General features: G+C 47.1%; 1 protein-coding gene across 2 annotated transcripts in view; it reads right to left on the bottom strand.

The window, feature by feature from the left end:
- The window catches only part of RIMBP2 (RIMS binding protein 2), a 104,762-nt gene that overhangs the window by 73,512 nt on the left and 4,088 nt on the right, over positions 1 to 27,162 (bottom strand). The window contains exons 1-2 of one of the 2 annotated variants that reach the window (XM_068208328.1): positions 9,826 to 9,952; positions 7,568 to 7,709 (exon numbers count right to left, since the gene is read on the bottom strand). The gene's annotated coding sequence lies outside the window, so the exon portion shown is untranslated. Of the gene's footprint in view, positions 1 to 7,567; positions 7,710 to 9,825; positions 9,953 to 27,162 lie in introns of those variants that run through there. The other variant, XM_068208327.1, reaches the window with a different exon arrangement.

Raw genomic sequence — 27,162 nt, 5'->3', positions numbered from 1 at the left:
AGCTTTGCTCATGCACCCAGAGTGCGCAGCAGACAGTGTCACCTCTGAGAGACAAGGCCTGGGGAGCTGCTGAAGCACTGTTAACACCTCACCTGCAAAAATAAACTACAATTTAAGGAATGAAGACCATTTCTTAATGACACACAAATAAGTCAGCAATTAGAGGAGAATTTGCTAGCATTGACATAAATAAACAAGTAAGAGCACAGGATTCTAAAGTGACCAAAGTAACTCAGCCAGAATACTGCAAAGAGAGGCACAAGGCTCAGTCATGTGGCACAAAACCACAGCACAAGCAAAAACTGGGAGGGTTTTGCTGTGCAGTGCCAGCTGGGAGCCCAGCACCCTCCTCAGACACCTTCCTGCCACGGGCAGGTGAGTCCTGCCTGCCCTCAGCTCACAGATGGAGAAGGGCTCATCCCCATCCTAGCAGATATCCAGCTGCACACCTCTTCACTTAGCTGGTAACATTTCATCAATAATATTATCCTGGGTTTCTGCAAAAGATCAAAGCCCATTAAAATGCATCTTCCAGTTATCCGTGCAGATGTTGGTTAGGTCTAGAATTGCATTTTATCTTCTATTAACTGAAATGTTACAGCAGAATATCTGAAGAGTTTGCACTCCTTTTCTCTCCAGGGCAAGGTGCCTGTGCCCCTTTGATTCTGGAATTTTACCTGTCAGAAATGACCTGCAAATCTTCATGGCAACTACACAAAACATGTCATCTGCTGCTGGAGGAACCAGGGAGTTTCAAAATATGCTCACGAGTGGTCTCAACGTGTGTCACATCCTGTTCCTCTGGGACTGCATCTCACATTTTCTGGATTCTGAATTCCACACAGAGCAAGAGCTAAATTCTGTTTGCCTTGCTGAAGTGAGTAGTCTCAGATACGTCTTTGAGAACTCAAGCCAAGATCCTTCTGGCTCTATATAAGCATATCTTTAAAATGTGTTGCTAATTATTTGTGTAGCTCATTATCTCCTTGCTGTGCTGAGCACGACTCCTTCCCCTGCTCCACCCACTGCCTCTCAGGTGAAAGGTCTGAAAGGGTCTGAAACTATTACCTTTATGAAAAGGGAAAAACGAACCAGTGCAGCCACTTTGGAGGAGGTTTCAATGAGATCCACAATGAGATCTCACCACCGTTGGACCTTGGAGACAACTTTCCTTCAAACACAAAACCCCAGGATTTCTGCACAAGCAATGCAGGTCCCTCACAGACAGCTGTGAGCACAAGGGAGGAGCAGGGGAGAGCATCCCAAGTGCTGATCAACCCAGAGCTGATCAAAGTGCCTGCAGCCCAGCCCTGGGAATGGCTGGTCCCCGTTCCTTACAGTGTGAAATAACTGGAATTCTGCTCCACTTCCACACACGCTCCACAGCATGCCTGGCTGAGCACCGAGCATCTCCAGGGGTCTGAAGGCACTTACAGCTTCCCACACTCCATTTTGACCAATTAAAAAATGCTGGGTTTGGAGGGCAGGATGACAACTGCCTCTCCGGATCAGAGATGTAACCTCCAAACTATTAAAACAGAGGAGCAGGAGTTCCTCTGCCTTTAGTGCCTGCTCCTGTCTGACTCCCAGACTCCACCCTCACCACAGTGCCAGGAACTTTCTCACTGTCAATTCCATTTCCTGACACACAGCAAATGCTCTGAGCTGCAAGGGAGGTGCTGAAGGACAACACTGAGAAATGTGGTACTTTCCATTTCCATGTCAGCTTAATTTACCGTAAGAATTAAAAATTCTGGGACAGGCATTTGTAGCTGTGCAGTTACTTCTACCTAAACACCAGCATTCTGCATGACTTACCTTGTCATCTTTAAACCCTTCACAGAAGGACTTTATTTTGGTTTATTTTAGCCCAGCATTTGTCAGTAAAGCGCCTCCTGCATTTGGAATCTGTGCTGAGATCCCCAGACAGAGACGCAGGTATAAAACATGCATGAGTGCTCAGCAGAGGATGGGACAGCAATTTGTGAACATCAACACACACCAGTGCTCCTGTTCACACGTCTCAGATTTGCTGGCTGTATTTGATAAAAAGGGACAGCTCACAAATACAGTTTTAAACATCTTTTTGACAACCAATATGCTTTTCCCCAGCACACCATTTATCTCTGATGTACATCACCAAGCCACGGGCTCATCACAGCCCCTAATATCCATATCCAGAGAGGGATTTCATTTAAAATATCCTTCTCCCAGCTGTGCTGACTTTACAAAGTGCTGCACAGAGTGTACAAACTCCATTTACAAGTTCTGATCCAACACTTCTGGTGGTTTTTAGACAGTGAAAAGCAAGTCTGGTGTCTTTGAGCAGTGTTCTTGCTGCAGATCTAATCATCAGAACAGGATGATTCTCCAGGACACAGAGAGGAGTTTGTCCAAACAAGGACCACTGCACTCACCTGCTGTCAGAGAACATTAACCGAATGTTAATGAACCCCAGCCCTGATTATCCACCCAGACAAGGCTGTTTGTGCCTGCACCACTCAGCCCTGCTGCCTGCAGTGCCACTAACCAGGACTTGGCCCACGGGGAAGAAAAATGAACTCTAATCCTGTCAAAGGGACTTGCAGGTGTTTAGAAATGCACTGCAGAGCCTCCTGGTTCCAGATCACCAGCTTTAAGAGAACAGGGATTGCTCTGCCCCTCTGTTTGTCAGAGCAGTGAATGCAGTCTCCAGCCTTGTGAAGGCTGCTTAAAACGCCTTAGAAACGCATTAAGGGACTCACTCCAGTTCAAGAATGGGAAAACAGCCAGAAGCTGAAGAATCAGTTGTCTCATAATATAAAGCCCAGCTTCACAAAAATCAGAATTTATTTTCTGAAAGCCTCAGCACAGCCAGAGACAGCTCTGGACCTGAGCAGGAGCCAGTGAAGAACAGAGGTGTTACAACTGCTCCCACTGCAGAAAGCTTTGATATTCCCCAGCATTTTGCTCACCTGGGTTTGGTGTAATCATTGTTTGAAAGTAAAATCTAAGTCCCCATGCATCCTGTGAAAAGGAGCCAAGCAGTCCCCTAAATAATTTGTAAATTAAGTCTCAAGCCAAAGTAGAAACCTGTCCCATAATGCACCTCTGAATTCAGCAGCAACACCACTGGTCCTAGGGGGTTTTGTATGGGGTTTAAGATTTACATTTTTCAGTATCACCTGAATACTTTGCCTCCAACCACTGTACTGGACAAGAAGCCTTGAAAGATTCTGCAGTCTGATTCATTAGGAAAAAAGTTAATTAAATCACATTCTCTCCTCAGACATACTATTTTGTCTTGAAGATGATTGAACAAGAGACAAATGTAATTAGGGCAGGAAAAAGTATAAGCCAAAACGTTAATCTTATCATGTGTTTCAGAAAAATGGAGTAATAAATCACTTTGCCTTTTGCTTTGCAGTAACTGATAACACACTGAGATCCCCCAGCCTTCCTGTCTCATACAGGCATTAACTTGATGAGGCAGTTTGGAGGGAAGCTGGGGCTGCGGCAACAGACATTCCATTTAGGAGAGAGAGAACAGATAAGCCTGGCTAATGCAGATGGAGCCTTCCAGAGAGCACTCAGCACAACACCGGGTGGTGAGGGCCACGAAAATACAGACTGCGTCCACCAACACACAGCCAGGATGTGAAAAAGCACATGAACTGTCTCTGAGCTGGAATCCCAGCTCAGATTCCACGTGCAGAAGTGCCTGACTGAAGGGAGCAGAGGCCCTGACCGAGTTGCTGGCTCCTGTTGGTCAGATGTGTCCAAAGGACAGAGAATAAAACCCACTGAAAGCACTGCCTGGGCCTCAGGGAACCTGTGCTCCAGTCCTGAGTCTGCCCTCGCCCGCCTCAGGTATGAGCTGGCTCCTTTGGCCCGCGCCTGGCACGGAGCAGAGCTCGGCGTGCCCTTGGTGCTGTCGGTCTGCTCAGGCTCTGCTCAGGCTCCTCAGCCACCCTGGGTCAATTTGGGGTGTCTCAAACCCCGAGCCACACGCCCCAAGCCCAGTTTGCAGCGTGAGCCGCTGCACAGCTGGAAGGCGTCCTGTGCACGAGGGGTCAGCAGCAGGCCCAGAGCTGAACAACTGTCCCGCAGCAGGGCTACCAGGAGCCATCACCCTGCACACCTGAGACCCGAGGAGTGCGGAGCCTGCTCATTCCAGAGCCGTGCAGGGCAGGAGTGCACGGGGCAAGCCAGGCTGCTGCGTCCCAGCCCCAGCTCCTGCTCCTGCTCCTGTCCCTGCCCCAGCTCCTGCTCCTGTCCCTGCCCCAGCTCCTGCTCCTGTCCCAGCCCCAGCTCCTGCTCCTGTCCCAGCCCCAGCCCCAGCTCCTGCTCCTGTCCCAGCCCCAGCTCCTGCTCCTGTCCCAGCCCCAGCTCCTGCTCCTGTCCCAGCCCCAGCTCCTGCTCCTGTCCCAGCCCCAGCTCCTGCTCCTGTCCCAGCCCCAGCTCCTGCTCCTGTCCCAGCCCCAGCCCCAGCCCCAGCTCCTGCTCCTGTCCCAGCCCCAGCTCCAGCTCCTGTCCCAGCCCCAGCTCCTGCTCCTGTCCCTGCCCCAGCCCCAGCTCCTGCTCCTGTCCCAGCCCCAGCTCCTGCTCCTGTCCCAGCCCCAGCTCCTGCTCCTGTCCCAGCCCCAGCTCCTGCTCCTGTCCCAGCCCCAGCCCCAGCCCCAGCTCCTGCTCCTGTCCCAGCCCCAGCTCCAGCTCCTGTCCCAGCCCCAGCTCCTGCTCCTGTCCCTGCCCCAGCCCCAGCTCCTGCTCCTGTCCCAGCCCCAGCTCCTGCTCCTGTCCCAGCCCCAGCTCCAGCTCCTGTCCCAGCCCCAGCTCCAGCTCCTGCTCCTGTCCCAGCCCCAGCTCCAGCTCCTGTCCCAGCCCCAGCTCCAGCTCCTGCTCCTGTCCCAGCCCCAGCTCCTGCTCCTGTCCCAGCCCCAGCTCCTGCTCCTGTCCCAGCCCCAGCTCCTGCTCCTGTCCCAGCCCCAGCCCCAGCCCCAGCTCCTGCTCCTGTCCCAGCCCCAGCTCCAGCTCCTGTCCCAGCCCCAGCCCCAGCTCCTGCTCCTGTCCCAGCCCCAGCTCCTGCTCCTGTCCCAGCCCCAGCTCCTGCTCCTGTCCCTGCCCCAGCTCCAGCTCCAGCTCCTGTCCCAGCCCCAGCTCCTGCTCCTGTCCCAGCCCCAGCTCCTGTCCCTGTCCCAGCCCCAGCTCCTGCTCCTGTCCCAGCCCCAGCTCCTGCTCCTGTCCCAGCCCCAGCTCCAGCTCCTGTCCCAGCCCCAGCTCCTGCTCCTGTCCCAGCCCCAGCTCCTGCTCCTGTCCCAGCCCCAGCTCCTGCTCCTGTCCCAGCCCCAGCCCCAGCTCCTGCTCCTGTCCCAGCCCCAGCTCCTGCTCCTGTCCCAGCCCCAGCTCCTGCTCCTGTCCCTGCCCCAGCCCCAGCTCCTGGGGCTGCTCGGAGCCCTGAGGGTGCCCCAGGGTGGCAGTGACCCCCCGGATGTCCCAGTGCCACAGTGTCACCCCCAGGATGTCCCAGTGCCACAGTGTCACCCCCAGGTGCCCCTGCCCGGGGGGCTGTGACCCCTCTGCAGGGCCCAGGCTGCAGCAGAGCCTCCTGCTCTGCCCCCTGTGCCCTTGTCCTCGTGCCCCTGCCCTGCAGCCACACCAGAGGGATGTGGCACTAGGAGTGTCTTTATTCCAAGGGCAATTTCGAGTCAGCAACCTTTTTAACCAGTGGCAGTGAGAATATTGTGTTCTGGGGGGAAGAAGAAAGGTCAGCCTGCTTTCATGGCTGCTAATTTAACCCAGTCTTACACTGGACATGTCTCATTGTTTGGGCCTTTAAATATCCTTTCCTGCTTCTACTCATTCAGGAATGTAATGACCTGCTTGAAACATGATTAGGAAAAAAAAAAGCTTTTAAAAACCCCATTAAGATCTATTTTTGATGGAAGTTTCCTCCATAGCCTGCAGCTAAGAAAAGCTTTTATTATGCTGGCACTGTATCAATAAACTCCAAATAGAATTCTGCATTTGCACAGGTAAAAGCTGATCTAGGAAATACCACTAGAAATGGAAAGTTGTACAAGCTCCAGGTTTGCCCCAGGTGGGTTTCTGTAAGGGAGCTGGGTCTGGGTCTGCAAACAGCCCCCTCCTTCCCAAAGGCGTCCTGCTGAGGGAAATCTGACACAACAGGAAAAGATTGACTCCACTCTTTTCACCAGAAATGCCTTTCACCAGACCCTAGCATTCAGTTCACATCACTGCTATGTAATTATTCTTTTCAGAAGAAGAGATGCAAAGAAGGCATTAACAGCCGTTCAAAATATCACATTTATGCACTTTTCTCTTGTCATATTAAATATAATTACTTCTGATGCAATCAAACTCATATCCTTCAAATGGATAAATCCAGCACCAAATTTAGAACCTCAAGCTTCAAACATCAGGATCTTAAAGCAAAGCTTTAAGCCTTTACTTTCAGTTCAGCGAGGTACAAAGAAGAATAGGGAGAACACAAGGTTTAAAAATGGTATTTTAAAATGAAATTTCTTTAAATTATTCTGTTAGCTACTGGTGGCAAAGTGCTTTGAAGATCAAAGGTGATATATGAACTACATCCCATAACTCAGCACCAGGAGATGGGAACCAGCTAACTGACCAAGCCTTCTAGAAGTTTCTTCTCTAAATTCAAAAAGTGCCTGAAAATCAGAGCATGTGCAAAGACACAGAAATGCACCCAGAAAACATCTGCTGCCATTCAGAGTCGAGTGTCAGGATGGATGCCCCAAACCAGACTGGGATGTGCTGTCAGGGCCACAGGTTGTGCCCAGGACCCTGCACTTGTTATTCATGCACCCAGAACTCAGCACTGGAATTATTTATGTCACGTTCTTGGCCTTTACATCCTCATTTCAGGCTTGGGCTGCATCACAAGCACACAGGAGTGGTTAATGTCAGTCCTGCCATGGTTGTGCAGCAGCTCAGGAAATCGGAGCAGAGTGCATTTGAGGAGGGTGCAGTTAAACCCTCCCAAAAGCTCCAAACCCCTGAAGCTGTGCACATGCAGACAAAACCCACAACTCTGGCAGGCACATTCTTCTCTCTCTCAGGATTTTTCATAGAGGAGCACAGAGAGAAGAAAGAGAAAACAATTTCTATTTCTGTCCATTGTTTTCCCATGTGGAATGTGTTTGGAGAATTGTTTACCTGGGGTGATTGCTTGGTTGGATTCTGGTGAGGATTGTTTGAGCTGATGGCCAATCCAGCCCACCTGTGGCTGCACTCTCAGAGAGGGGCACCAGTTGTGAGGAGTTAGATATGGGAGTTAGAAAAGCAGGTTTGTAGTTTAGTATCTCCTGTAAATAGTATATTAATGTATTATAGCATAGTTATAATAAAGAAATAATTCAGCCTCTGAGCTGGAGTCACACATCAGCATTTCTTCCCACTGGGCTCACCTGCATTTACAATACACAGCCAAGCCAAAGCAGCAAACAAAACCCACAACCAAGCCAAAGCAGCAGCCTGCACTGCAAAATAAAACTTCTCTTCAAATGCAGCAGCTGCCACAAAACACTGAAAACAAAGCCAGGACTTACCAAGAGCTGCCAGGGATGAGGCTTTGGATCTAAGGTGGTGACATGAGACTTGGAAACCTGTGTCTCTTCTATAAACCAGCTCTGATCAAATATTTTCTGTGAAGTTGTAGGCTGCAGGCATGATGGATCATTTCCAAACTGTGCAGGATAAAAGAAAACAAGTCAGTGGCCAGTTTGTTACAGCTGCTTTTGCACTTGCTCTTCCCACTACACAGTGGGCTTCACCTCATGTGCCCCCAAAAGTTGCAGGAAAGTGATGGTTAATTATCCATTACATATAACAAAAGCCAATCTAAATTAATAAATTCAGCCTTGCTGAATAAACATTTTTGTCATGGCAGGCAGCAAGACTGAAGTCCAGCAAAAAACTCCAAAATAAGCCTTAAATGGTGTCATCACTGGTACACTGAAAGAAAATAATTTCACAGGGCAAATGAAAAAATTCAGTCTCGATATCTTCTCTAAGAAATGTAGGGACATAGAATGAAGCAGAAATTCTGTGCAATATTTATCATTGCAGTCTGCAAGTTTGCCAGAATCTCTCTTTATATTAACAACAAATTTCCAGCAAAGGTTAATAGAAGGCACCATTAGAAATCCTGGAGGGTTTTTGCTGTCTCACCCACCCAACTCACAGTACTCCTTAGCTTAAAAGGGATCTTTAAATTTGGTATTTCAAACCTTTTTGGATGGAATGAGTGAAGACAACATTCTCAAATTCCTTTTCAGAAAGGTTTGGGAACAACCCCCTCAAATGCACTACATTTTCATGCCAATTTCTTTTGAAGTCCATGTGTTTCTGAGAAAACTGGGGGGATCCTCACCTTGGGATAGTTCAAATCCACTTAATTCTCTGCTAAGCATTTTTTGTTCTGGCTAGCAATCAAACACCATTTGGAAATGACTCAGTGGAGACCACGGGCCATTGAGGGAGATGCAATCCCAGCCATGGGGACACTCCCCCAGGTAAAGCCCTGATCCCAGATCAGGGTCTGGCTCAGATCCCAGCTGGTGACAGCTCAGAGAAGCCCCAGAGAAGATGCAGTGACGTCCTTCTGTCCTTCCTCACACCAAGCCGACCCATTCCAATGCCACCTGCAGCATTGGAAGCTGCTTCCTCAGGAAACACAAGAACAAGGGGGAAAGTTTCTTCAAAACAGAGGGACCTTTGCAGTTGATTTCTGTGAGGGCTTTTGCTGGGCCCTCACTTTTCCACTGAGTCTTCACACCTCTGAACCATATGTTCTCTCCTCACTTCCCTCATTTTGCAAGATTCAGGTCAGAGTAACCAAGTGCAAAGTCTTTTGAGCTACTGGAAGAGCAGTTTTGGAAATAAATTGTGTTGTAGCTAGGGCTCTGAAGCAGTTAGGCACCTTTCCATAATGTTTGATTTGGGCTGCAGTTCACTAACTAGAAAATAAACTGAGTAGAAAGGTCTGCTGATGGAGCTCAGTAAATAAAATTCTGGTGAGCCCCCAGCTTTGCAGAGATGTTTTCATTTCAGCTGCACTGAGGGGTGGGAGGGAATTCAGACACAGCAATAACTCCCTTCCACCAGCACTCAACACCTGGAACCTGTCCTCTCTGCAGAAACCACTGGAGATCCTGTCCTCTCTGCAGAAACCATTTGGGATCCTGTCCTCTCTGCAGAAACCATTGGGGATCCTGTCCTCTCTGCAGAAACCATTGGGATCCCGTCCTCTCTGCTGAAAACCATCGGGGCAGCAGCTCCCACCTCTCCTCCTCTGCACACAAACATCTCTGTGCCTCCCCCGAGCCAAGGAAATGCCCCATGGCTGTGCCAAAGGTGTCCAAGTGCCCTCCTCAGAATTCCCCCTGCTCTGGTACCCAGGGAAGCTCAGGACTGTCCAGCCAGGAGCACAGAGGGTCACAGACCTTCCTCCCCTGCCCAGTTAATCCCCATCACCTGCTGAACTTCAGATCCATCACCCTGGTTGCTACACAAGGACAGCACAACACCCTCTGTGTTGTGCTAAAACCCAAAATGGAACAGAAGAGGGGATGAGAAGCATGAATCAGTTCTTCCAAAGACTTTATTTCTTCCCTGGAATGGAATTCTAAAAATACCTTTGGATGGCGTCCCTCCACACACGGAGTGGCAAGGCATATGAATTGCATGCGTGTGCACGAGCTAAATACCAGAGGCTGCAGTCTAACAGATTGCACAGAGTTAATGACAGATACTTCCACCCTTCCCCCACGTTGCCATCTAGTTTTAAAGGCCTTTACTTACATAATGTTTGGTGTCTTCATCAGCACAAATCTAACTGCGATGCCAGCACCAAGGCTGTGCTGGTGGGACAGGGGAAATCGCTTGGGAAGGGATGCATCCTCCCACACCTGCTGGGCTGGGGCCTGCAGCTCACAGCTTTCATAATTCATGACTTTCCTGAGCAGAACCAGGGCTGCCTCTGCCAGCTGCACAGGATCGTAATTCAATCCTCCTGGAACCTGTCTGGTGACTCACCGAGGTGCAGGCTGGCTGCTAAAGAGCTCTGTGACACAGCCTTTGCTGGGAAAGATCTATTCTGAGGAGTCACTTCGTGCAGTGCAAGTCAGCCTCGCTCGGTTTGGAGATGTGGCATCATTTCTGACAGACAGACAAATGCAGCCAAGCACAGCCACACCATGGGGGTGTTGGTGCAAGGATTGTGTCAGTGGCCACTGGGATGCTTGATGGGCACGGGCCTTCAAAATGCAAGTCCACAGCTGCAGCTTGGCCTTCCAGCACAGGACCTGCAGTCAAAGTGTTGTTTTGTAAAGAGTTATTACCATTCCTGCGGAATTCCAGCCTTCCCTTAGGGCTCTCTGAGTATAAAAGATCAAGAGTTCCCTACAGAAACGGGAAATGTTTCACAAAGGTCCAGCTCTGGTGCCTGCAGTGTCTATAAATGCAGGTAAATTCCTGTCAGAGCCATAACCTTATGATTATAACCCTGCCAGGGCTTTCCCTGGGGAAAGTCTCAGGTGACAGGAGCAGCAGGAGGAGCTGACCCTTCCCAGAGACTGCTGCTGCAGCACACACAGGCCAGCAGAGTTTGCTGAAGAACTGACAAGCCTTTCTAGGAAAATCCCTGCCAGGAGCTGGAGAGGCAGGCTGCTGCTCCTGCTGGGCTCTGGGCTCAGCTCTGTGGGACATGAGCTGCACAGCCAAGCCTGGAGGAGCCAAGTCCCTGGCAGGTCACACTCACAGTTTGTTTTTAACATTTAACAGTCATTTGAAAGATGCTGTCACTGTCTTATCTGTATGATCTCTAACTGTACATTAGAAATAACTCAGCAGTTGTCTTTGGTACCAGATTGCACATGAGGAATGCCTGGTGATCACAGCACCAGCAGCCAGGCTGCAGAGGACAGCAACATTCAACATGGAAGGCAAAATGCCAACAACTGCAAGTTACCACTCCACTGAAGCAATGCTTAAACGTTGAGCTTCTAATGTAAGATACTTCTATAAATCCTGCACAAAACACATTTCAATCTTTCCTCTTAAATTGAAAGGATTTTCCTGACCTACCTCTGCTTTTAACATGTCTTTTTCCTTTTGCCTCTATCACAGTATAAATATTCAGTATTAGTGAAATAATCAGCAATATTACAATGTGCAGTACTTGTGCAGCTCTGCACTGTGTGGGTGTGTGCAGAGACTTATTCAATACAGATACTAACCAATCTTTTATTTACTGTCCATAATTAATTTATTACAATTTATTACTCTCTATTAAGTGTAAGCAGGTAACAATAAGATGAGCCTTGGATTAGGAGCACTGATGATTTTTTAGGTTAAAGATCCTACAAAGCCATCACCTGCACTGTGGGCAGGAAAATGTGGCAGAGATTCAGACAAGGGAAATGACACCACGCAGCAGCCAGAGCACAGAAAATGCTGCAGATCTCAGACCTCCACAGGCTCCCGGGCAGGATTTGCCCACAGCAGCTCTCCTGGAGCCCCCACGCAAAGATAAAAGGCAGCTGGAGGAGCCCTGTCCTGGAATCTCTCCACGCTGGGGCTGGACCCTGCAGGATGTGGGTTTGATGTCTCAGTTAAGTCAAATATTATCCCCAGCCCTGTTACAGCTGAGAACATGGAATTACTTTGATGATATTTGTCTTCCAATTTGAGAGCTTCTTGGTGTGTTAAACAATCGCCAGTTTCATCCCATTACATCACATTTCAAAGTCACAAACCAAATTAATTAGCAAAATCGTGCCACCTCGTCCTTAATCTCATTAGAAAAGAGTAATGGCTACAGAATCAATTATTTCATACAGATTACTGCCTCAACACCATCAGCCTTTACATCACACAGGCTCATTCTGAATTTTCAAATCCATTGTAATTTCCTCCACTGGTTTAATTACAACCCTTAATTAAGTCCCTTCTTTAATCAACTTTATAGCTATGTCCATTCATGTATGGTTGCATATAAAATAAGAAACAAAGAGCAGCTAACAAAACTATAGGGCCAGCACCAGAGCTTTCCCAGGATTTGGCTGACCCCAGCCTCTGCTCCAGGAACTGCAAGCATTCCTTCCTTTGAAAAATGCACAACAAGCTCATAACAAATACAAAGAAACCCACATTTTTAAGCTAAGGTTTACAAAACCATGAGACAATTTTCATTTTGCAGTTCCTGAAAATCCAGTGGATCTGTGATTACATTGACACACTTCATTGTTTAGTCTTCTGTCAGTTCAGTTTCTGGAGGTCTGCAGGTGCTGTATTTTCCAGAATAGATAATTTCATTTCCAAAGCAATAATTGGGATTTTCCAGCTTCTCTCTCCACTATTATCATAAACAGTTTGCATTTCTTTCCAGTGCAGTGTGGGATAACAAGTTTCTCCATTGCTATAGACACATTTCTACTTTTGCTTTTTTTGCTCATTTTTTTCCACTATGGTAAAAAAGTTTCTTATCAATTCCTGATAAAGATCCCAAGTGGTTTTTTCTTCAATTCTATCTTTCATATTCTCATGCATAACTGATAAAACTATTCAGTATAGTGACGTTTTTATTTGAGATCTACTAGAACAAATGTACCAAAAGGAAATTAGCAACAAAAATGAGAAAAGCCAACACCCTCTCTGTATGCAAATTTCTTCTCTTAAATACAAAAAATGAGACCATGGGAATCCTATTTCACTGAGCAAATTAACAAAAGGTCAGAAAGCTTGATCTTTGTCACTGCTGCACTCTGTCTGAAAGCTGAGCTGCCATTTAAATATTTATAAGGGAGAGCTGTAATTGCAGGTTGAGAGCTCTGTATGCACAGAAGTGGAAACTGAAAATATTCATGACATGGGAGACATTCCACCAAAGGAAAGTTCAGGTGAAGGAAAGGAGCACTAACCAGTAATTTTAGTAATTTATGAATCCAGACACACCAGGCAGTGTCCTAAAGCCTTTTACTTTGGGGTCTGTTATGGGACAGACACAGGAGAGAAATTCAGACCTCACCAGCCACTGGAAACTGATGAAAAAAGTGGTTCCAAATGAGGACCACAGGCAGTACATGGAAACGTGTTTCATTTTTATGAATATTTGTAATGAAATAAACAAAGGAGGAGAAGCAGCTGCACAGACATCCAAGGAAGGAGAGCAAACAAAGATGTTCAGCCCCTGCTGATCTCTGAACTGGGCTTGCCATCAGCAACAGAGCCCCCTCCCAGCAGATTAAGGGTTCTTGCTACATAATCTTCCTGCCTGATTTTAGTGCCTTTAATTAACCTAAATTTATACTTCTCCCTGTAGTTTGATACCCAGTTTATTGAGGTTTCTGTTCGAGTTATTCTGTTCGGCACCACAGGAAGGCTCAGAGATTTCCCAGCCAATTCTTCCTACACAATCCCCAGATAATACCAATGGTCCACTCTGCATCCTTCACCTGTGCTCCCTCCAAGCCCAGACGTGCTCTTCACACACGGGGAATGTTCCCCTTTTGGCCACTTAGGAAATTCCCTTCAGGCACAGGCAGCCCCAGCCCAGAGCTGCTCAGAATGAGGCTCTGCAAAGCACAGCAGCCAAGGGGCAGCACGGCAAATGCACACAGGTGAGGTCATATGCTGAGAGAAAAACGCGCAAAGAGCTGTCTTGCAACAGCCTGGAGGCTTCAAAGGGAAGCAATTAAAGATAAATAAAATCTGAACTCTATCAAAAACAGACACAGTGAGATTGATAGGAATTCTTCTGAACCATCTGAAGAGAAAGAATATTTGGCTTTCCAGAAAGGATAACTATCTGCAGGGTCCCTACCTAATGATCCCACGATATTGAAGTTTTGAAAGCAAGATGCCATTGGAAAATGGAAAGTGGGCTCCAAAAAAAGATTCACAACTTCTTGTTAAATAATTTTTAGAAGCATATAACAAAACATTCTCATTGGTTAGACAAGGCAACATCCCAAAATACTCCACTGATGACACCTGGTGGAGTTGCACAGGGCTTTCTGTCAGCTCTCTGAATACATTTCAGACTGCAGGCAAGCAGGGTATCAAACTGTAGGACAATGGGTCATGCCAGTGGGGTTTCACTCTGAATGATTTGGGTGTTTTTAAAAGGATCCTCTATCACGTTCCTCACATTCCCACACCCATGGCTGCCAGCTGTGCCTCTGGGCAGCTGCAAACCCCAGGCTGGTCTGAGCATCCATTTTCCTGCTCAGTTTCAGTTTGGGGGCTGTGGAGCATTTAAAGATTGCCCTGTCAGGTTCCTGGCTGGAGCATCCATTCAGAGCATGTCCACACTGAACCTTCAGCTGCAAAACCTTCACCAAAACTCGGTGTTTCAAACTCACAAAACTCGGTGTTCCAGACTCACAGCTCACAGAACTGAGTGTTCCAGACTCAAAAAACTCGGTGTTTCAAACTCACAGAACTCAGTGCTCCAGACTCACAGAACTCAGTGCTCCAGACTCGGTGCACTGAGATCTCAGTGCTCCAGACTTTCACCAGCTCTGCCCTGCTGAAGGGAGCCCTCACGGCTCCTTGGGCAGAGCCACATGGAAGGAGAGGTGTCCTGGAAGGGGACAGACAGACAGACAGACCGATGTCTGTGCTCCCTGGGACTCTGGGTTAGCAGGAACCTGCCAACCACACTCCTCACTGTTCTGTTCAAGGGGCTGTTCCTGAATTTTATCTCCGTGCTGGCCATGCAATGATGATGGGCAGGACAGTCACCACCACGAAAGAGCTCAGTGACAGCTGGGGGCAGAGGAGTGGCCTGGACTTCCCGAGCTTGTGGCAACTCAAACCTGTTGATTTCAGCTAAAATAAAAACCCTTCTTCCTTCTGAACCCGAGCTCTGGTGATGGACACAAATCTCTAGCCTGAAACGCAGACACTGTCACATTTCCTGGCCTGGCTGTGGAAGGTTGCTGCCTTTAATAATCCTGCTTCCCCCACTCGTTTGGGCTGCCAGTGAAGCTACCCTGGTGGCTGACAGCTCTTTCATAGGATCAAGAATAGATGAGTCAGATGTGTTTGTCACCAGACAAAAAATTCCTTGTATCTCTGTTCAAACTTCCTTCCAGTATTAGCCAGACTGAACAATTCCCACCACGACAGCAAAGAGGAAACACTACTGAAAATGCAGAGTTTGGCTTGTGGCTGATTATACAGATCTAGCTTTGGGTAAATGGTGATCTTGATTGTCAATGGGAAGATTGTTGATTTGATTTTTTAATAAATAAATTTTAAAATTAGAGCTCACTTGTCACTTGCAGCTCAAAGTAAGAAAGAACAATGGGCAGAACTGGAGGCTGTCCAGGCATGCAATCCCAGCCCTGGAACAGAAACATCCAGAGCCTGCATCACCAGAATGATAAAATGAATGCAGACAGCTGACAAGAAAAAAGCCCTGATAAGCAATAAAATGCTCACACCAACCAATGGAAAACACTGCAGAAAAAGTATTATTTACTTTGATTTGGTAAGTGAAATATGTAGCAAAGTGAACTATTTCCTTCAAAAATCAGCTAAGGACTGGGCTTTTTTTTTCTTCTTTAAATTTGAACAATAAAATCTTCAGCAACTATATTAACAATATATTAACTATGTACTATTAACCTTATATATATATATATATAATAGAAATTATATTAACTATAAACTATTAAACTACTTTTCCACACTTTTTCCACCTAAGGTCACCATGGCTCTGTGCTCCCTCTCTTTGAAGCAGACCCTGTGTAACCTCCTTGGCACACAAACCCTTCCTCCATCAATGGAACTCTTCACAAAACCCAGTTTTGGTGGGAGCTGTGCTGAGCAAACTCCTGCTTGCAAAAGCCTCTTCTCACTTCTCATATTCTGCCCCTAATTCTCCTCCTCTATGCACTCAGTATCACACTGGCCTGCCCTTTTGGTTTAAACACTTCTCAGTCATTCTGATTTTCATCATGCCTCTTGCTGCAGCTGACACCAATTCTCCAAAGCACTGCAGTCTTGAGGGTTCCCATATTTTTAGCTGCTGTGCCAAATTGCTCTGAATTTATTTAGTTAAACACCTATCTGCAGAAATCTATCCCAAACTCAAAGTGAGAGTCTGCTGTCAAAGTTTTTGTCATAAATTCAAAGCAACTTTGGTGCCTTCTGGGCAGGAAGCTGTGATGCAAATGACTCATGTTGCTGTGTTAATCTAAAAACCACTTCTAGCTGTAAGTCTCAAAAAGCAGAGTATCACAGAACATGCCAACAAATCCTGTGGCCAGAGCAAGAAGTCTGATTCTTGGGAAAAACACAAATCTGGCTGTCTAGATGCAATAATTGCTTTGTTTATTACTCTTTAACACTCTGATATAAAACTTACAAGGATAAGCTAAGAGGCAAGAGACATGCCCATACTACTGAGTATTTCTTCCATAAAGTATAAGTATCAAATAATTTACCTCATTTACAAATTAGAAAAAGGTTATTGAGCATAAGACTGGCTGACACCTCCATTTTATTCATGCTGCAAATATTGACACCTTCTGTGTCCTGGAAAAGTGGGGTAAGAAATCCCCCCTGTGCTTGGTGTGCACAGAGCCATTCTGCACAGACTGCAAGGAAGCTTTGCATTGACCCCCAGCTCAAACCTGCATAAACCTCCTGGCTAGGGAAAGGACTCTTAGTGAACACCAGATCTCCGTTCATGTTGAATCTTCTAGAATACTCCTGTCAACAGTAAAATTCACATCATCTCTTATTGACACAGACTTCCCATTCAGGCTCCATAGAAGTGCACAGGATGTCCCCGTGACAAAGCTGCCACAGCTGCAGCCCCATTCAGCAAAGCTTTTGTACCTCAGCTTTTAGCCACTCGTGTGAACAAGCCACTGTATCGCCCTGCAGGAGCTCCACACTGGCAAACATAACACCTATCTTTTCCATGGGGCTGTTGATTTTTATGTAAATAGATCAGCCAGACCGGTTCTTCTTTCATTTCACACATGTAACTAATATATTTCTCACTGGAATTATCCCACAGTGATACTACCACAAGTCTAAGGAGAATCAGGCCTTTAAGCCCTAAGTATTATCGACATAAAATGTAAATCCTTTAAAAAGGATTTGAGGTGGCTTTTTATGCGAAAATGACAGTCAGGAAAATGTCTGACTGCCTCTGACATAAACAACAGGACAAGAGCTGAAGATTCGTCTCTGTGAAGAAATCTGAAAGCCAAAGTGAAGCCAGAACTCATCTGATAGCAGCTGCTATCTCTCAATAGCCAAACCAGCCCGCTTTGACTTCCCCGTTCTGGCAGCAGCAAAAGCATCATTTTGGCAAAAACCGAGCCACCCCTCACGAGGCAAACAGCATCTTGAGCCTGTCTTGCACAGCCCGGGATTTCTGCTCCCTGTCCCAGGGCAGCCTTGGAGCAATTCCGTGCAAACAGCAGAACTGTTTCTCTGACTCCATCAGCAGCCATCAGGGCTCTGCTGATCATTATGAATGATCTCACAACCAAGTTCAAATGGATCTGCCAGAACAGAATGGGACCTGCAGAGAGAGAGCATTTTTTCTTCCCAGTGCCAGCCTCTGCCACAAGCCCTGCTGGATCCGTGCCTGCACAGGCAGCCAAAAGCATGAGCAGGCAGAGCAGCCCTGCAGCACGGGCACCTGAGCCCTGCAGGCCTGCCCCTGCCTTCCAAAACCCTGCAGTCACAGCTTTGGCTCTCCAGGCGAGGAGTCTGGCAGCCTGGCAGGCACTAATGGGCTCATCAGAGGACAGGCTCAGCCTGTGGAGATGAACCAGACCGAGATAAACCAGGCAGAGCTGTGTCCACGCTGCCCTTGACTCTTCACATCCAGGCCACCCCTCAGTATAAAAATCACAGCTTTCTTCAGGGAGTAAGAGTTTGGGATCATCTATCTGGAAATTACAAATGATGCATCAACATTTTATTAGCATCAAACATTTTTCAGCATGTACTCCTCTTACTGAGATTAAAGATGTTCATAATTAAAAATTAGTCCATTTATTATACAAAATCGAAAATATAAATCTTCATGGGATTATTTTGTTTATCATTAGAAGTGTATGAACAGCTACACTCGAGCTGTCTGGGCCCTCTGTCACCCACTGAAGAAATGGGCACTGTAAGGTGTCATTTATATCCACTGTAAGACAGGTACTAAAAATAGAAAGCTTTCTTTCTCCATCAGATTTCTGTAAGTTATAACTGCCTGGGCATTAGTCATTCCTCATGGTTCCTGTGATGGTGCTAAACCTGCCCCTTTCTGGCCAGCCTCACAGCAAGTTTCCCTTGACTTTCCCCTTGCTTTTCTCATTTAAAGTTCACTGGAGCCCACACACCTGTGCTTGCACCTTCATCCCATGAGGAGCTGTGCCTGGAATTGCTGCTGCCACTTGCCCTTCTCCAGGGGAGCTCTTTGAACAAAGGCAAGTTAAATAACTGTATCATCACAGGTCCAGAATTTAGCCCAGGAAGTGAGAATCAATTTACTTTGACTTTCCTATTAAGTGATATGAAGATTAGTTAAAGGATTTTCTTTTTCTCCAGCCTCCATCTGCATCCTGTACCAGCAAAAGGCTGGAATTGATGATATGCAAGTCACATCCATCTTCCCCTTTGATCCACTTAATGAAAGTTAGATTCATTGCAATTTCCGGCTTTCCATCTTTTAAGGAATGTGGTTACTTTGAAGATTCCTTGAAGCTTTTTCCTTATAACTAAATTCTGTTTCTCCTGGATATCTTACCTCTTTATCACTGCCAGTATAAGTTGTTCATACACATCTGTGCAAAGCATTCTGGACTGACTGAGCTCCACAAACTTAAACTCTAACTTCAATTGATCTAAAAACTTTTCTAGAAAACACTTTTTTGCTTTATCTCTCCCTCCCTCACACAGAATCTTGTATTTCTAACTACTGGTGCAAGCACTGGAGTAGCATTTAAATGATGCCTTCAAATATGCTAAAATGGATGAGAAGGTGTCTTCATCAAGGTAATGGACAGGTTCTGCTGAGCTGGAGCCTCGTTTAGGGCAAGTTCTGCTGAGCTGGAGCCCAGTTTGGGGCAGGTTCTGCTGAGCTGGAGCCCAGTTTGGGCAGGTTCTGCTGAGCTGGAGCCCAGTTTGGGCAGGTTCTGCTGAGCTGGAGCCCAGTTTGGGGCAGGTTCTGCTGAGCTGGAGCCCAGTTTGGGCAGGTTCTGCTGAGCTGGAGCCCAGTTTGGGCAGGTTCTGCTGGGGCAGGCTGTGCTGAGCTGTCCTGTCACGGGGTTCCCAAGCCCTGCACTGCCTCTCCCTGCCAGGAGAAGGAGAACACACAGAGGGGTGATGGGTCAGAGGCTGTACACAACTGCCCTGGAGCTATTTCCAGCCCAAAGGATCCTCTGGTTCCAGGACTCCACAGAGCAGAGTCCCACCTTCACCCTGACCCTCCACTCTCACCTCCCACCCAGCAAACCAGGCACGCTCCAGAGCAGCTCTGCAGGAAAGCTGTTAGCACAAACATTGGAATTCATCCTTCCAGCTGAACACAAACCAGAAAACCCCACACCACCACATCTCCTGAAAGTCTCTACCTTGCATATTCTGCTGGCAAGCTTAGATAAGCACACTGGAGGGAAGCTGAGAGAGCTCCAAGCGGGAAAGGTTAATGTTGCTGTGGTGTGGCTTGGTTTTGCACCGTGATTCGGCTCCCTGCCAGCCTGATTCCTTCAGTGTTTTAACTATCTGCAGATGAGTGATTACATTAATAAACTTCCAGAGCAGACAGCATGCTAAATTCAAGCCACTGTTCATGTAGGAAGAGAATGGATGTCTTTAAATACACTTTCTCTTCTAAACCCTAGGAAAAAAAAAAAAAGGCAAACCCTGGCCTGATTTTCTCTGAAGGAACCATTCCTTAGAAACCTCCAGCAACCTCTTGATTCTCAGCAGGATTTTTAGGACCAGGAGAATTCCCTCTCAGCTGAACAAAAAAGTTTTTCTTTATTTTTAAGGTGGTTGCAGCAGATCTAACATTTCTCTCCATCACCCATCATCACAGGTCTGCAAAACTCAGATCCCAGTCAAAACATCCCCAGAAATTATAGTTTGAAGACCTTAAGATCAAAAGCATTCACCTGTACTATCCAGATTCAGAGAATAAATCATCAGCAATGATTTATAACCAGAGAGGAATAGGTGAGACCAGAAATCTTCAGGTCAAGTCCACCCCAAGTGCTCAGACTGGGCTGCACAAAATCCCAAGTCTGTCTTACAAACAAATTACCAAGTAAGGATGGGGAGGGAGTGAATCCTGTTATGTAACACACAAATAAGAATATTTTCACTTTTGGATAACAGGCATAATGTTTGCTGGCAGCACAGAGGGAGAGTTTTTAGCAAGGTGTCACAGCCACGATGTTTCCCCAATAAATCTGAGGCAGCCCCAGCCAATGCCTCCTGCAGCAACAGGAACAAATGCACTTGGCTTTTCTGCAGCAGGAGCAGCTCCCTGCCAGCCCTGAGCCTTGACTTTGCCTCCCCTGTACCCAGACAGGGGATGAGAGGAGGGTGTGCAAAGTGAGCAGGCACACACCTTCCTGCAGGGAGCAGCCCCACCTCTTACAGCACTCAAAGTGTTGGTGTCCTCTTCCCAAAATGTTCTTTCATCCCTTCACTGCCGGTATACAACTGCTGGATTTTTTCGGTTTTGGTTGCTCATTTATTTTTAATTTATGCAGCAGGAAATGACTGAACCTGTTCCATGTGCATTGCGCAGAAGCCCACACATCTCCTGGTGAGGGTACTCGGGAGCAGAGCTGTGCGGTGCAGCACAGCCAGGTTGGGTTCCCAGCTCTGCCATTGACTCGTGGCAGAAATTTGGTGAAATTCTGTGCCCTCCTGAACAAAATGGGGATAATAATCCTTCTTACCTAGGAGATGTGCACTAAGACTTTGTTAATTAATGTCTGTAAGGACTTTGAAATCCCAAGATGAAAGGCGAAGTGCATCATATGAATCCATGGAACATAAAGCAATGCATGAATGGAATAATGCCATCACTGCTTCTTTAGAGCATTTAACACTTGTTAACCATTCACCCTGTGCTGGCAAAAGGCAAACTGCTGCCTCTGCATTCCAACAGCCCTGCCCAGAGAGAGCCAGGGGCCAGCAGCAGCTCCGGACTGTGCCTGCACACTCCCTTCCCCTCCCGAGGAGGAATCCACTGAACCCCAGGGGATCAAAGAGCACTGCCTGCAGACAAACACACAGAAACAACACAGCTCCGTGGCTAGGAAAACAAGCAAGCCTGCTTTGTGTGTGCTTGGGATCTCCAGGGGGCTGCAGCAGAGCCGCTCTGAAAGCTCCTGCAGGCTGAGACTGGGCAGGCAGCAGGAGCCCACCGTCCATCCCCAGGCCAGGTAACAAGTGCTGAGCTAAAAGAATACAAAATAACGGCAAAATGCACATCTTCGACAGGGGGAGCTCACCCCAAATGTACCCATTTGTTAGCATGACTTCCTGCTCTATCTTTATGGAGAAAAATGGAGTCTCTGATACTAACATTCCACCTGAAGCACATGAGTGAGGGACTGAGCAGGTATTCTTGAGACAGCACAAGTAATAACCCAATGTATTTGGCCCCATGGCAATAACAATTCAAAATAAAATTCTGCTTTTCCCAAGAACCCTTCTGGGAAAAACGTAAAAATGAATAGCAGAACTATTCACAAATATTATGGAAGTGAGAGATTAGGAGAAACCTTGGGCTTCCAGAGCAGACAGAGCTTTTAGTTAGGAAGTCTGAACTGAAAAATATTCAGTCACACTGAGAAAAGTACCAGAGGCACCATGTAAAGACTGCAAAAGTAAAAAGGGCTTTTTCACATAAAGAACATTCATGTAGCACTTGGAGCAATGGTTCATTGAGAATTACTGAGTTCAGACAGAGAACAAGCCCAGGAAGCACTTAGACAAGGTTAAACTAAAGCTGGGTTAAAGCTCAGCCACACAGATGCTGTGGAAAAGCTACACCAGAGATGAGCAGCTTTTGGCATTTCTGAACACCTCCATTGTCTTGGCAAGCTCTGGGTGTCTGACCTGGAGCACTCAGCACTAAGTCTGAGCCTGAGTCAGCATTAGTGATGAAATCAGACCTACCTTGTCATTTTGTCACTATTAGACAACAAAGAGTAAGCTCTTTTAGTGTTTCATAACATAAGCTCCCCAAATTCCTGGTTTATTCACACAGCCCTTTCTTCTGGCTTGTTCCAGTTCCAACCCATCCTTCCTGAGCACAAATCCTACACTGACTCAAAAAACCAGAGCTTTAAGATGTGTTTTAAGAATTCCACACTCTTTGTAAATGGTTTTAATTATTGATGATGGAAATAATGGGGCTTGTTTCTCACCCCTCTCTCCTGCCCTTCCAAACAGGCCTGGTCATTTTCAGAGACACAGAGCGGGATTTTGCAATATTTCCCCTGAAGTATTTACTTGCTGGTTTTATTATTTATGCAATAGTGGTGTATTATCAATCCAACAATGATGGATAGTGATAGCTGAACATTCCTGTGGGGCTTCATCCCTAGAGCAGGTTAGATGGAAGCATGAAAACCCAGCTGCATTTTTCCCACGCACACCCGTACTGGATTGCAGCAGTGGGACTCGTGCACAAGAGGGGATTTACCACGGCTCTGAATAAGATACATCGCACCCACCCATTATGAAAGAAACCCATTTCAGCCCTGAAATTATTCCAATAAATTAGAAATTCTGATAGTAGGAATGCCATGGACCTTTAAAAGCACTGCAGCTCACAGGCATGCATTATTCTGCCTAGTTAATGCTAGCAATTATGCTTTTAATGAATGTTGCAGAGAACAAAAAATAAATAGTGCTACTTGCCTCAAATCTGCATTTTTCTAACAGCTACGATTGCTATGAAAATTCTGTTCTCTTGGCAATTGTTACACACCACAAACAAAATCTCATTTTTACCCCCAAGGCAATGTGATGTCAAGGACAGTCCCTTTTTGCTTACTTGTGAGTAGTCCACAAATGACAAGCTTGTCAAAAACTAAATTGTGATGTATTACTGAGGACAAAGACAAGGAATTAGTAAAACCAGTTAGTAAAACTCACCAGTATTTAACGAAGAGCACTTCTGAACTCACATTTACCAAATTATTTTAAGAAGCAAGTCCAGACACAGAACAGTAGAATCCCTGTACACACATGGAAAATAAACAGGCGCTACCTTTTAATTCTTTGTTTTCCACTCCACCTTCTCACTGGGTGTTTTTTAAGCCTCTCCAGTTCTTCCTTCCTCTTTCAGTGGCCTGAGAAATCCTACAGGATCTGATCTAACTTCTAAGAAAGCACACAGAGCTGAAGTGGGCAAACTAGGCTGGTAAAACCTCAAAGAGAACACCATGGCACGTGGATACTTTACCCAGACACCCTTACTGGTGTAAAAGACCTTCTTTCAAACAATAATTTCCAACTGCCTACAGCCAGTGCCATCCACACGTTCCAGTGCATAACCCAGCTGCACTAAGGAAGATTTCCTGTTACTTGGTTACAGCAAATGAGAGTGAGAAAACATCCTTCTCAACAGCAGCATGGCCCTTAAATGCTATTCAATAAAGTGATACTAAAAAATCAACAGCGCGCCTTGACTACATGTTCTGGTCGTTTTCTACATGCCTAAGTTTTAGTTACACAAAGCACAGTGGGGCGAGGGAGGGGAAGGAGCTCGTCTGAGAGGGGTCAGGGGTGGGCAGGGAGGAAGGAGAGGGTTTTCCTCAGCATCCTCTGCCGTGCCCAGTGCCTGGGCTGGAGCTCTGCAGAGCACCAGGGAGTGCCCCGCTGCCCAGTGCCACCTCCAGGGTTGTTTTACCTATTCGAGCCTGGGCTTACAGGCTCTCATAGACGAACATCACACCCTTGATAGCTCAGCTACCTCAGGTGGCATAAAGGAGCAGGATGGCTCCTGTGACAGTGTTGGAAACAAAAAAGGTTTAATAAAAGGCAAAATAAAAAAGCTCTTTACAGAGAAAAACCAAGCCAGGGTAAGAGGTTCTTGCTCCTGCTAAAACACTTCACAAAAGCAATTAACTCTTTTGTTCTCTTGTTTTCTAGTGAATGCTTAGGCGGGACTTTTTGGCTCCTGTCCAATTAGCTATCCTTAAGTTTGAGGTGAAGTCTCCAAGGCCCTGAGAGGTGTCTTTTAACCAACTTGAGGAGAGAACCTTCTGGGCTTTTTTCCTTTGTAAGGACACAAAGGGGAACTGGTTTACTCGTCAGCAGGGGGAACATCCCTACACCGGGTCACACACGTGTTGTGGCAGCACTGGACCCGTGGCCAATGGAACGTGCCCTGTGTTTATGGCCAGGACACAAACACTGTGCTCTCAGGGCTGCTCTCTGCCCAGAGCAGTTCTCCCACAGGGAATCCCTGGCACCACCTGAGCCCCACAGACTGCAGGGTGGCACACCAGTGGGGTCAGCAGTTCATGGCCTCACTCACTGCTTCGCTCTTTCAGCTCTCACCACCGTGGGCAGCCTGCCTTCCTTTCTTGTTCTGTGCTCTAAATTGTTCTGTCTTATTCTAAGACAAGAAAAAATTGCGTATTTACAACATTTTTATCATTATGTTACAAAAATATCAGCAGCTTGAAGCTTTATACACTTCATTTCCTTGTAGCAGTGTTTGCAGAAATCAAACAGACATTTTTCAAGAGGGAAGTTAGGATGCAAGCTGAGCACAAGGTTTGGGGTTTCTGATAACTACCAATATCCAGGGTGGCAAAACTCTCACTTGCATGGGACAGCTGGGATCAATATCCAGAGTCACTGAGCAGGGCTGCTTCACTCCAGCTGCACGAGAAATGTGATCTTGTGGAACTCTGAGGAAAAGCTGGAGCTCCCACCCCTGCAGGAGTGAGGCTGAGGTTCACTGGAGCCACCAGAGCTGTGGCACTGGTGTGACACGATGCACCAGCCTTCTCCCAGCTGCCCTCTGTCTTATCACCCAGAATTTCATCCAGTTCTCCCTCCTGACTCATTACAACTTTCACTGCAAGGCCACAGCAGCTCACTGCCACGGAGCCTTCCCAGCAGGTAAAGAAAGTGAGGCAGAAGATGCCCCGTGGTTTATCAGAGAGCACGATCAGAGCCACAGACAGACAAAACTCACAGACAGGACTCAGCCCCCAAGGCCACACCCTGGCCAGGAAACCAAAATGAGACTTATTTCCTTCAGGGCCCAGGCTGGTCCATCCATGGAGCGCTTAAGCTGCACTGGACAGTGGAGAAGGATGTGTAGGGATGTATAAAGATGATGTATAAGGGTGTGTAAAAATGATGTATAAGGGTGTATAAAGATGATGTATAGGGATGTATAGGGATGATGTATAAGGGTGTATAAGAGTGTATAGGGATGCATAGAGATTATAGGGATGTATCGGGATGATGTATAGGGGTGTATAGGGATGTTTTAGGCACCAAGAGTGTGGGACTGTGTGTGAAGTGTGACCAGGAGATGGTTCTGGCCTGGAGGAAGGAGGAAGAGCTCTTACTCTGTGAGTGGACACGTTGCTGCCATTTACAAAGTGCTCCTTTAGCAAACCAGAACCTAATGAATTACCCAGCATTAAAAATTGATCGTCCCTACGCAGCATTTTTTAAACCTGTATTGATTCACGTTTTCATTCTGCAGAAAGCACCAGGGCCCAATTAAGATCTGGGGGAGGTGAAGGGGTGGGGGGACAAGCTGAGAGGGTTCCTGGGTTTGCACTTCAGAACTGGGATGAGCAAAGCTCTCAGGAAGGCAGAAGGGCCCCGAGCATCCTGCATTTAGCATTTATTCGATCTCTGCCTGGCGTGCCAGTGTTGAAATCCGAGCCCTGCCTGCTCTGCCCTGCAGGGAAGGCAGACAGAGCCGACTGCGAAGCGTCTCCGCCAGGGAAGACAATTGACCTGACAGCCGAGGGCACAAATCTTGTGCCAGAACAAACCATCCACAAGATTTCTGCAGTCATCCTACATAAAAAACCTGATCAGGCCGTTGGCTTCAGACAGAGCCTTATGTCAGGCCCAGTATGACACAAGCACATTTTCCCAAACTACTTAAAGGTTATGTAATAGAGATCTGCAGAGCATTAGCAGTCACATGACATGTCCCACTAAGATTTCAAACTGCCACCTACAAAATTTAATTAGCAAGCAGTAAACAAGAGAGAGGGCAAGGAATACACTGCTGGAGCTGGCAGGGAATATTCCTGAGGTTCTAAACTATGTGCAGGACTGGGGGCAGGGAGGTGGGGAGAACAGAAAGTCAGACTTTACCAGGAGGGGGAACTGCGAGTGCCACAGAGCAGGGAAATGCAGGGCACAGGGGCCAGAGCCAGCCCTGTAGTGCTGGTCACTGTGACAGCTGAGAGCTTCCTGCCCTGAATCTGAGCTCCAGCAGCTCCCTAACCCTAACCCTAACCCTAACCCTAACCCTAACCCTAACCCTAACCCTAACCCTAACCCTATCCCAGCTCCAGCCATCTCCAGCCAGCGCCCAGCCCCAGCCCACGCCCAGGGACTCTGTGCTGTGCCCCTCTCTGGCTGTGGCTGGCACAGATCTGTACGAGTCCTGGCTGATTAACACCAGAGAACACTCTCAGTGAGAGGGGCAGGGCCCTCACTGCACTTCCCACACCAAAAAGGCACCATGGCATTCCATACTGGAGTAACAAAGAGCATTTTTCCAGCTCTCTAAGAAGGAGGTACAGAAATATTCAGCAGGAGTTGAAAAGGTAAAGTCACAGAATAAATTCCCTATTCTTGGGGAATTTAGCCTTGATTTTGTATATTTCTAAGCCAACCCTAAACAAGTAATCTGCTTCAAGAAAGGCCTATTTTCCTTTCACAGGTGGCAAGAGGGGGTATAATTGTAATTTTTCCATCACACATCCAGTGTAAAAACTTGATGAGGATGTCTGTAAAAATGATTTGTGCTCCTCAGTGAAAGAAAAATAATCAGTCTAGTTCTAGGGGAGGTGGAGCATGGAAGGAAAGGGGTGCATATGATGGCTGCCCACCAGCTTGCCGTGTTCACATCCAGCCTTGAGGAAGAGGGGC

This window comes from Anomalospiza imberbis, chromosome 18 (assembly GCF_031753505.1).
Source record: "Anomalospiza imberbis isolate Cuckoo-Finch-1a 21T00152 chromosome 18, ASM3175350v1, whole genome shotgun sequence".
Taxonomy (NCBI): domain Eukaryota; kingdom Metazoa; phylum Chordata; class Aves; order Passeriformes; family Viduidae; genus Anomalospiza; species Anomalospiza imberbis.
Note: the sequence above shows the minus strand (reverse complement) of the source record. Positions and strands in the feature narration are given on the sequence as shown.